General features: G+C 54.1%; 2 long non-coding RNA genes across 2 annotated transcripts; one reads left to right on the top strand and one right to left on the bottom strand.

Moving 5' to 3' along the window:
* Nucleotides 1–2,384: 2,384 nt before the first annotated feature.
* Nucleotides 2,385–5,850, bottom strand: LOC144301191 (uncharacterized). The gene is made up of 2 exons (XR_013367982.1): nt 2,741–5,850; nt 2,385–2,591 (listed from the first exon to the last, which is right to left on the bottom strand). It is a non-coding gene; the product is annotated as an uncharacterized LOC144301191 (long non-coding RNA).
* On the top strand, nt 5,291–9,947 carry LOC144301192 (uncharacterized). The gene is made up of 2 exons (XR_013367983.1): nt 5,291–6,199; nt 9,416–9,947. It is a non-coding gene; the product is annotated as an uncharacterized LOC144301192 (long non-coding RNA).
* The last annotated feature ends 590 nt before the right edge of the window (nt 9,948–10,537 follow it).

Genomic DNA, 10,537 nt, shown 5'->3' with positions numbered 1-10,537 from the left:
CTGGTGGACAGACATTTAACTTCACTCACATCTGCCCCTGTCTCACTATCCCTTTCTCTGGTTCAGGGGCCCTAGGACATCTTCTGTGCCAAGGATTGACAGCCAAGACAGAAAGCTGCCCAATTTCTCTCAGTTGGCCTAGATTTGTGTTAGCTGATGGGAGGGGTCCTCTTTCCAGACAGAGCACTGGGACTGGGATATGGAGGGAGACCCTGGTGGGGGTCGAGTAGGTTTGAGCTCACCAGGTCCCGGTTCTGGAGGCCCACCCCAATTACACACTTAGGCACACAGGCTGCAGGCAAAGCAGCCAGCTGCCAGTAGGACAGCCTGGGGGTGCCTGGGCAGCCAGGGAAGCAGGGAGCTGCTAACCCCATCCAGCTGTCCCCAGCCACCCAGCTGTCCCCGGCTTTGCAGGAGCAGCTGTCACCCACCTCCCCAAAGGGTCAGGGGCAGAGGAGGCCCCGAAAGAGCTGGAGCCGCCCCAAGCCCCAAGACGCAAGGCCCGCGGGAGAAGGTGTGAAGGGGCCCTCCCCACCCCGGCCCGGTGTGCGTACTCCCACAGCCCTGGGCGCGCAGGCACACCCTGTGCCTCACCGCGGACGGCTCGGAGATAGCGGCTCCCCCCGCAGGCGCTGCCCGCCCGCCTTCCCCGGAGGCGGCCACTCCTCCCCTTTCCCGGAAGGGCTGGGTGTCAGGAGCGCCTCTCCCCACCCGGCCGACGGGGGGCGGCGGCTGCTGTGGCCCAGATGTGCGCGGCCTCGGGGAGGCGACCGCCGGGGGGTTTCCTCCGCCCGCCACCCGCGCCGCCCGAGCCCTTTCAAGTCGCTGCCCGCCCCCGCCCCCGCCCCCGCCCCCGGCCCGGCCCGGCCCGGCCCGGCAGCTGCGCCCCGCTCCCCGCCCCCAGCCTCTCTCCCAGCTGTCTTCAGGGTGGGGCCGCGCAGCTGGGGAACAGCTGCAAGGCGTGGGGGGAGGGTCGGTGCCCCCGCAACAGCCGGAAACGGTCCCGGTGCCCGGGGAGGAGGGGCGGGGGGGCAGGGCGAGGCCGGGGGGGCGGGGGCGGCTCCTCCGCCCCTCCCCCAACGCATCTGGCCGGGCCAGCTGAGAGGGGCCGGCCTCAGATCAAAGCCCCCTCCCGGCTTCAAAAGGGCGCCCGAGGGCTGGGCCGGCGGTGGGCGGCCGGGAGCACCCTGCAGGCGTCGCGCTGAGTCAGCGCCCAGGCCCCTCTCCTGAGGCCAGACCCCACCTCCTCACCTCACTGCCGAGTTCTTCCATTCCTGTTCACACCTACCCACTCAGGCCCTGTCGTTGTCGCCCTGCCACTTCCTCAGACACCTTCAATTTCTCCCATCCGAGGGTGGGGGAGAACCGAGGCACACTTTCAAGACCGAGCCGGGCCCCCTGGGGGATTCCCTACCCCACCTCTGCGTCCTGTAAATCGGAGGTGGGTGGTTGTAGGGTCTCAGATATGTCCTTCCCCAACCTAGTGGTCTAGGACTACAAAAGAAGGGGAGTGGGATGTTGACCTGCTGGGGCTGCCGAGGAAAAGGAGGTAGAAAACCGATTCCCCACCACATTTCAGCCCTCTTTTACAGTGAAGGTTACCCTGTATTGATTTTGGAAAACTCTCCCTTGGAGGTACCTTAGAAACAGTGGTCTCTAGAACTTGCCCTGGTTCTAGAAACTTCTGAATCCCGTTTCTTTTAGTTAAGGGGCAAGGAAGGAAATTGAGAACAGTCTTGGATTGCCCCTTCCATATACTCTGGGTGAAGCCTTGTGATTCAGGGCTAAAATACCAGAAACATCCATGGAGGCTGAAGGAAATGAGACAGATCCTAGAGTGGGACAGAGGCAGCCAGGTTGGAGGCCCATCAGGTGAGATGTTATAGCTCTGGGCCAGGAGGTAGGCTGGCTTCAAGAATATCACCTTCTTCTGGCAGCTTTTCTCTTCCTCCAACACTCTACCCTTTCCAAAGACTCTCTTCCCTTCCAGAACAAGATATAGTCACTCTCTGCTTGAATTCCTCAAGACACTGCTTCCACAGGGAAAGTTTTTACAGATAAAAATCTGGTGGGTAGAGCTTTGATCTCTACCATATTCTCTATGGTATATAGAAATCACACCCACTGAGTGAGCGAAGCCTTCAAGAGCCCAGGGCTTCTTCCCTAAAATCCCCTGTCCCTGGTGTGTATGACGCAGGGCCTTGGCAAGAGGCTTACCCCTGTGTTCTACACTGGAAATCTGCATGTTTCCTCCATGGGTAACCAGTTTTCTTTAATTGCTGTGTGGTTAATTCCTCTCAACGGCAACAAATTGGGATATTTATGACTTCCCCTTGCATTAGATCTTCAATAATTGGATCTTTCTTGAGAAAGAACCCATCTGCTCAGTGCCATAGATTATTTTTCTTTATTTGCATTGAGGCAAGAAGAGGGAAATGTATGGGATGGTGTGTGGCATAGTTTTCAACAGCTCGTAGAATGGGGTGTTAGTGGTGGCACCGTCCACATCTCATAATTGCAGGTAGAGAATGACATGCAGGAGCAGTTATCCAAGAACTGGGTGTTAAGGATGGTGTGGACTTCTGGTCCACCTGGAAAAAAATGGCAATGAGTCACTTGACATATGGATGTCCAGGCTGCCTGGTTGTGAATTGGATGTTGTCATTCAACACTCTCCCTGTCTGTGTCTGCTGCAGGGCACTGAGCAGGGTGGGGGTTCACATGCAAATGGGTAACTCACAGCCTAAGGGATACAGACTCTTCAGTCCCACCAAATGCCATCTCCATTGGCTGCAGCAACTGAAGCTCCGCCTATCCCATCAGAGGCTTCCAGTCTCCAGCAGCCAGGTGGTTCCATGCCCTGGTGGTTCTGCTGAGCCCTCTGCCTGGATGGTACACCTAGGCTCAGAGTTTTGCCTCCTCTGTGTCCCCCTCCCTCCCCAGGAAGTCACGTGTGAGTGGAAATGAAATGATGCACGCAAAGTGCCAGGTTTGTTGCTGGCGCAGTCCACTTTTAGGCACTGATAGCAATCACAATGTTTATGTTCCTGTGAGGCAACCACACTCCTGTGTACTTAAGCCTCACACGGTATTCTAACTATTGTGGTTTACATGTCAGGGTACCTACTGCATAGCATACATGTCCAACTAGCCTGTAAGTCCCTGGGGGACATGAAATATTAGTCATCTTTGATTTTTCAGAGCCCAAGACAGTGCCTGTTTCATTCACTCATTTATTCATTCAACAAATAGTTATTGCGGTCCCTCTAATTCTGGGCAACGTTCCAGCGTTGGGGATACATCAGTTAACATAAGACCAACTCTATCCTCTTGGAGCTGATAATTTAGTGGGGAGGGGACAGATGACAAACCATAAATCAATAAATGTGAGTTGGTGATAAGTATTATAAAGGTAAGTAAAACAGGGTGAGGGGGGTCAGACATGTCAGTAAGGTAAGGAGCATGGGAGTTTTATATATATATGGTCAGGGATGGTTTTCCTGAGAAGGTGACATTGAGCAGATATTTCAGAATGTGAGGAGGCAAGGTCTCAGGGCATCTGAAACAACAGTGTTCCAGGCAGACAGGACAAGTGCAAAGGCCAGAGGCAGATGATGCTTGTTTTGGGAACAGTAAGGGGCTGTGTGTGGCTGGGAAGAATGAGAGGCAGAGCAGTGAATAATAAAGTCAAAAAGACATGAGGGAAGGGGCCCAGGGCATGAGGCATTATAAGTGCTTTGCCTCTGCTCAGGAGATAATTTACTGAATGAATGAACCCATGAATGAATGAATGGCTGGATGGCTGGCTGGATGGATGGATGCCAAATGCCAAGGCTTTTGGGGCTCTAGGAGTTTCACAGGAGAATCCTGTGGCTAGACGATCTCGGGCCATCTTCCTGGGCATATGGGACTTGAATCATGCCCTAAAAGAGGAGTAAGAAAAGCACAAAAGAGGGACGCCTGGGTGGCTCAGTGGTTGAGCATCTGCCTTTGGTTCAGGGCATGATCCCAGGGTCCCAGGACTGGGTCCCACATTGGGCTCCTTGCATGGAGCCTGCTTCTCCCTCTGCCTGTATCTCTGCCTCTCTGTGTGTCTCTCATGAATAAATTAATAAAATCTTAAAATAAAATAAAATTTATTTAAAAAAAAAAGCACAAAAGAAGGGCAGACCCTCTGGGGAGAAGGTAACTATGAGCCCAGGTGGGGAAATAAAGTTGGGAGGGTTAGGTTGGGGGACTGAGGGATAGCTCATGTGAAGCTCAGTGTATGCAGGAGAGGCCATGATTGACAGATCTGTAAAAAAGGTTTGGGGTCAGATCAGAGGGGTCTGGAAAGATAGGATAAACAGTTTGGCAGGGCCCCCGAGGACATCTGAGCAGAACAATGGTTCTGAGCACTAAGTGGGGTGAAGGCCAGACAGCCCAGGACAAGATGGCTCGTAGGAGGCAGAGGGAGGCCCAAGTAAAAGAGTAGGTAGGGCTGCGGGGTGCAGCCTGGCCTGGGCCCAGGACAGGAAGGGCCTCCAGGTCCCGCCACTCAGCCAAGGAATGGAAGCCCGGATCAGGCCTTCTCCCTCCTTGCCAGCCGGCCGGGGCCCTGGAGTCAGCAGAAAACCCCAGGCCCCGGGGAGGAGGCGGCGCAAAGCCAGAAGCTGCTGAGGGAGCACTGGCAGCAAGATGCCATTGTACGTCCGCAATCAAGATACTTCAGAGGAAATCAAAAAGCACCAACTGGGGAAATGATGTGTGCGCACTAGCACTCTCTCTCCTCTCTCTCTCTCTTTCCCTCTCTCTCTCAAACACACACACAAACTTCTGCCTCGGAAATGGGTCAAGTGAAGGCTGTGGGCGTGGGCTGGGGAGGGAGGGCCGGGAGGAGAGGAGGCCCAGGGCCTGGAGCAGCCTGGGCGCTCGTGCCCACTCGCCCTCCTGGCACAGGGGGTGGCAGCAGCTGCAGGGTGGGGTGGGACGTGAGGATAAGCACCCCCCACCCCATGCATATGGATAATGCTCACAGCTGCCCTGCCTGCTTTGCGTTCATTAGGACCAACTGTTTCAGGAGTGGTGGCAGGCGGGCAGGAGGGGGTGATGTGCCCATTCACAGACTGGGAGTAGGGGGGCCGCTTGCAGCTGTGCAGACACCTCCCCCTGCCTGGAGCAGCATCCAAGCCCCTGAATTTCCCTTCCTTCCTCTTTCAGCCTCCCCACTCGCTGCTCTGGTAGATCTGGAGGTCTTGGAGTGGGAAAGGGGCCCAGGGAGTCAGGGGAACCCGCAGGAGCTGGGGGGAACGAAGGGGAGAGTGGGCTGGGTTGTGTCCTCCCCACAACCCTGCCACACGATGGGCTTTTGCTTACAAACCAAAGCTCCTTATCCCGTTCTCTCCCCAAGCCATCTGTGGCATCCAGGAAGGAAAAGTGTTTTGGCCCTGTCATCTAGAGGCCCCAGAGGAGCCTCATTCATACCAAAAGCCCCAGATCAGGCTTGTTGTGTGCCCCCAGACAGAATCCGATGGGGCGTGGGGGTGGCGTACCAGCAGGAGTTTGCCTGATTCCACCTCTCTGAAGTGAGAAAGGCTGAGGAAGGGAGGCTGCTGGGCTCCAACTCTCCAGAGCAGGTCGACCAGCTGGGAGTCAGGGGGCCCAGTATTGAAAGCCAGGCCCAGGGAGGGGTCTGGCTGGAGAGATATGCCCAGCCACCAGGGAGGGCTGAGCAGCTTGTGACCTACACAAGGGCCCCCAGCTGAGGGACTCTCAGCTAGTGCCAAGCCTCGTGCCCTGATGTGTGGCCTCTTCTCCCATATGAGTCAGCAGTGGCCCAGGTGACAGGCCTGTCCAGTCTCAGGAACATGCATTCTGCAAACAAGGCAAAGAAAGAGCAAGACCAGGCAGTGTTGGTGTGCATCTGTTGGCAGCCTGCCCATCCTTCTTCCCTCTGGTGGTCCAAGGAGGGAAAGAGTGCTCCCTCTATTCCATTTTGGGCCAGGGCACTGGGTGGGAGCTGCAGAGCCCCGGTGAGAATGGAGGCAACTGATGCCAGCCCAGGGCCAGGGAGCAACAGCCTCCCCAGCCTCTTCCTTTGTTGTCAGGGAGGGGCTGGGCCTCCCTGCCCCCTCTGCCGGTGGCCTCCAGAGCAGCAGCCATCTCTGGGACTCCAGGAAGGGTCTTGTGCTTCCTGAAGAGAGGGGTGACAAAGAGGAAGGTAGGCCTCCTACTCACCTCCCTATTTCCCAGAGCCTCACCTGACCCCTACTCCTAGCACGTCACAGCCCTGTGTCTAGTCAGCAGGGCATCCTAGAGAAAAATGGGCTTTCCAGGCAGCCCAAATCCCAGACAAGCCATTTCCTAGTGGTGTGATTCTAGGCAAGTGACTTACCTTTAGGAGCCTTGGTTTCCCCAACTAGGAAATCAGGATGGGAATACTTGTAAGGCTACTAGAAGGATCTAGTCAGGGACTGACGAACAGGGCTGGCAGTTTGCTTAGCAAAGCTGCCCCCAGCCCTTGCAGCTTTTGGCTTCAGGTATTTGAGCAAGTTCTATAAACTCTGCCCCTCTTTGACTTAGCTTGATCTCTGCAATTCTGTCATTAATATTTTATTTCTTTAGCAAAGGTTTTTTGTCCCTGGGACACTGCTATTCACTCTGGGGAAAGAAACCTCCTCATGTTCCTTTGTTCAGGAGGCTTCCTTAGCTCCTTTTCTGAGCTTAGAAGCCAAAAGGTGAAAAGGTACAGGCCCCTCTTCCCCTGCCATCTGAAAGTAGAGCTTGCTTTCTTTCTTTTTCTTTTTCTTTTTTTGAAAGCAGAGCTTTCATATGAAACCTTTCACAAGACAGAATGGCGTAAAGCAGAGTATACCCTGCTTTCCAGAAGTTCACATTACGCCACATTGCTTTTATGTAAGACCTACGGTAGTATGGTAATGGCTTTTTTTTTTTTTTTTTTGTAAAAGTGAAAATCCCCTTCAGATTTCTTTTGGTTAGTGAAAACAGGTAGTAATGTAGGTCTTTTGTAATAGCAAAGTGGTGAAACATGAGCTTTCGGAAAATGAGGAATACCTGTGTCATGATGTGTACTTGGGGCCCAGGAGCACAGACCCGGGTGCAAATCTGGTTCAGCCCTGCTCTTCCGGTGCGATTCTGAGCAAGTGATTCAACTTATGTGAGCCCTACCTCCAAACTGTGAAAATACCTATAGTTAATAATGTTGCAAGGATTAAATAAGATACTGTGAAGTACCCCATGCTAGTGGGTGCCCCCTAACAACTTGCCCCGGTCTGACAACTTGCCCTGGTTGTTGGCCATATCCCCGCATGCGTGTGCATGTGTCTGCTTCCGGACACACACACACACACACAGGGCGCTGGACCAGCAGATTCACTGCAGGGAGCAGGAGCTCTCTTTCCCTCCTCCCTACCAACTCCTGGCGCTGCAGCTTCCCTGTGTTCTGCAGTGTTGGAAGAGGAAATTACTGAACAGATTGCAATTAAGAGGGGAGAGGGGGGAGAGAGAGACAGAGGCCCTAAAATGTAGCTTGACTGAGCGCTAAACTGTGTTTTTGCCTGGAGCCAATCAGGAGCCTCAGAAAAGAGACTGTTCCCACTCACAAATCTAATTGCAAGAGGTGTGTCTGGGTGGCCCTGGGAGCCCTGGAGAGGAGGGGCCTGCCAGCACCTCAGGAGACTGTTGGCCCCTTGCTTGTTGCCTTGAAAGTTCCAGAGCTACATGGGGGGGAAAGGAGGGAAGGTAGAGGACTTGGGGGCCTGGGAAGGTCTGGACTTCAGAATTTCTGCCAGTTCTTATAAGATCTGCCATTGGTTTAGCACCTACTATACACTGGACCTGCCTAACTTTGTCCAGTCCTCTGGGGAATTGGATAATGGTACCTCATTTTACAGATAAGAAACTGAGGCACACAGTGTCCCTACTTGGTGCTACCTGTTGCCCTATTATTTACATTATATTTCTTTTAAAACTTAAAAAAAATCTTATTTATTTGAGAGAGAGAGAGAGAGCAAGTGAGCTCAAGCAGGGAGGGGGGCAAAGGGAGAGGTAGACTCCCTGCTGAGCAGGGAGCCCCATGTGGGGCTCGATCCCAGGACCCTGAGATCATGACCTGAGCCAAAGGCTGACGTTTAACCAAAGGAGCCACCCAGGTGCCCCTACCTCTTTTAAATCTCTCTACCTTTTTAGTCCCATTTAATCGATGAAGTGGCAGGACTCCACAAGAGTAACTTGCCCAAGATCACAGAGCTGGTTCATGAGAGGCAAGGATGAACCCCGGGGCCTCTCTGACTCCAGAGAATGGCCTTTTGAATTGTACCTCCCCTGTCCCTTCATTGAGCAGGGTGTTCCGGATGGAGTTGCCAGATTTAGTAAAATAACACAATCAAAACAGTGAGAAGGACAGTTTTTGAATTTGAATTTCAGATAAACAAAGAATTTTTTTGAATATTAGAAGTATGTCCCTGATACGTGTGGGATATACTTGTATTAAAAACAATTCCTGGGCAGCCCTGGTGGCGCAGCGGTTTAGTACTGCCTGCGGCCTGGGGTGTGATCCTGGAGACCGGGGATCGAGTCCCACATCGGGCTCCCTGCATGGAGCCTGCTTCTCCCTCTGCCTGTGCCTCTGCCTCTCTTTCTCTCTCTCTCTCTCTGAATAAATAAATAAATAAAATCTTTAAAATAAATAAATAAAAAAAAATAAAAACAATTCCTTGTTTATCTGGAATAAAAGTTTAAATAAATGTCCTGCCATTTACCTGGCAACCTTAGACCTTGCTCCTCCTGCCTCAAGCACCCCTCTTTTCTGTCAACAGCTTACTTCAAAGGCGGGCCCTTGGGACCAGCCATTCGGGTGTGTAGCCAGGCAGCTTAAGTGAGGCTGCCCAAGGGGAAGACATGCTTTTCTGCTCCAGGGGCAGAACCCGGAGCAGGTGCCTGCTCCATCATCTACTGTGTGATTTTGGACAAGTCTGTTTCCCTCTCTGAAAGGAAGACGCAATGGGGATCCCTGGGTGGCTCAGCAGTTTGGCAGCTGCCTTTGGCCCAGGGTGTGATCCTGGAGTCCCGGAATCGAGTCCCATGTCGGGCTCCCTGCATGGCGCCTGCTTCTCCCTCTGCCTGTGCCTCTGCCTCTCTCTCTGTGTGTCTCTCATGAATAAATAAAATCTTAAAAAAAAAAAAAGGAAGACGCAGTATCATGTACTAGGTTGTTGCAAGTCTCCTCGCCAAGCCTTTCCCCAATGTCTTGTCACTTTTCCCATCCTTGCAAAAGATCGTACAAAATCCGTGGTTGCACTGTGGTGAGGACAGGGAACACCAAACATCGGGGATGAGGAACCCCAGGGGACACTGCCAGTGTAGACTTGGAAGGTGGGGGAGAAAAAGGGGCCGTGACTGTCTTTGTCTCACACAGGTGACAGCTCGCTCCAGCATTCAGACCCCAGGCCCCAGGCCCCTCCTGCACTGAAGGTTCTACGATGTCGGGCAAAGTCCTTAACCCAAGCCAGTGCCTCTGTCTTCTCGACTGCAAAGTGGGTCTCATGCTGCCTGGAACCGAACCTGAAGCGCCTGACGCCGAGCAGGGGCTCCATAAAGTGCTGTTTGCTCTGTCGGTGGCGGTGTTACGCTATATCCCTCTGCAAGGAGCACCTTGAGGAACTCACCTCCGAAAGGACAAACACATTCGAAGCCCTTTCCGAGCGTTGGCAAAGAACGCGACACGTTCCGGGCTGCCTTCATTTCAGCTAAATTTTATTTGTCGGATTTTTGACAGACGTCTAAATTATACATTGAATTTTCCACATGACCAAATACCACGTCCCTTCCTTTGATTATCATGTTCAAAAGGGACGATAAAAAAAGAACCTTTCCATGGATCAGACCGAACCCTGAAACCACATGGAGTGCAGAGCTAAAAATAAAAGGAAGTAAGAACTGGCCCCTGAGAGGGAAAGAGAAATCAAAGCAAACTCTGACGGGAATCAAGGGACGAGTCCTGGCGAGGGTGACACAGTGTCACCCTCCAGGCCAGGCCGGATAAGGAGCGGCCGACAGCGAGGGTGGGGCACCGAGTGCCACAAAAATAGCCGCCGCCGGAGCCCAGAGGGGAATAAAGAAATTCGTCAAAAGCCAGGAGAGGGCGAGGGGAGTGGAGTTGGAGGGAGGGGCCGGCCCGCGTCCTCGCCGCAGTCTGGGGAGCTGCGGACTTCTTCCACCCCGGCACATTTCCACCCGCCGGCACAATCGCTGACTTTCAGCTGTGCGCCGACATGTTCCCCGGCTCAGCCCACATCAATGACACCCTGTTTCCATAGTAACCAAGGGAGAGTGAAGGGGAAAGGGTGTGCGGCGCGGGGCGCGGGGCGCGGGCCTCCAGCCGCCGCCGGGGTGGGCGCGCAGCCGGGGAGGGGCCTGTCCCGCCCCCCCCCCCGGGGCTGCAGGGCACCAGGCCTGCGGGGCAGCCCCCCGGCCCCGGGGCTGGGAGGACGCCGGGCCGGGGGGTCCCCTTCCTGGCTCCGAATTCCACCTTCTGGTC

This window comes from Canis aureus, chromosome 29 (genome assembly GCF_053574225.1).
Source record: "Canis aureus isolate CA01 chromosome 29, VMU_Caureus_v.1.0, whole genome shotgun sequence".
Taxonomy (NCBI): domain Eukaryota; kingdom Metazoa; phylum Chordata; class Mammalia; order Carnivora; family Canidae; genus Canis; species Canis aureus.
This window is presented reverse-complemented; position numbering and strand designations above follow the sequence as displayed.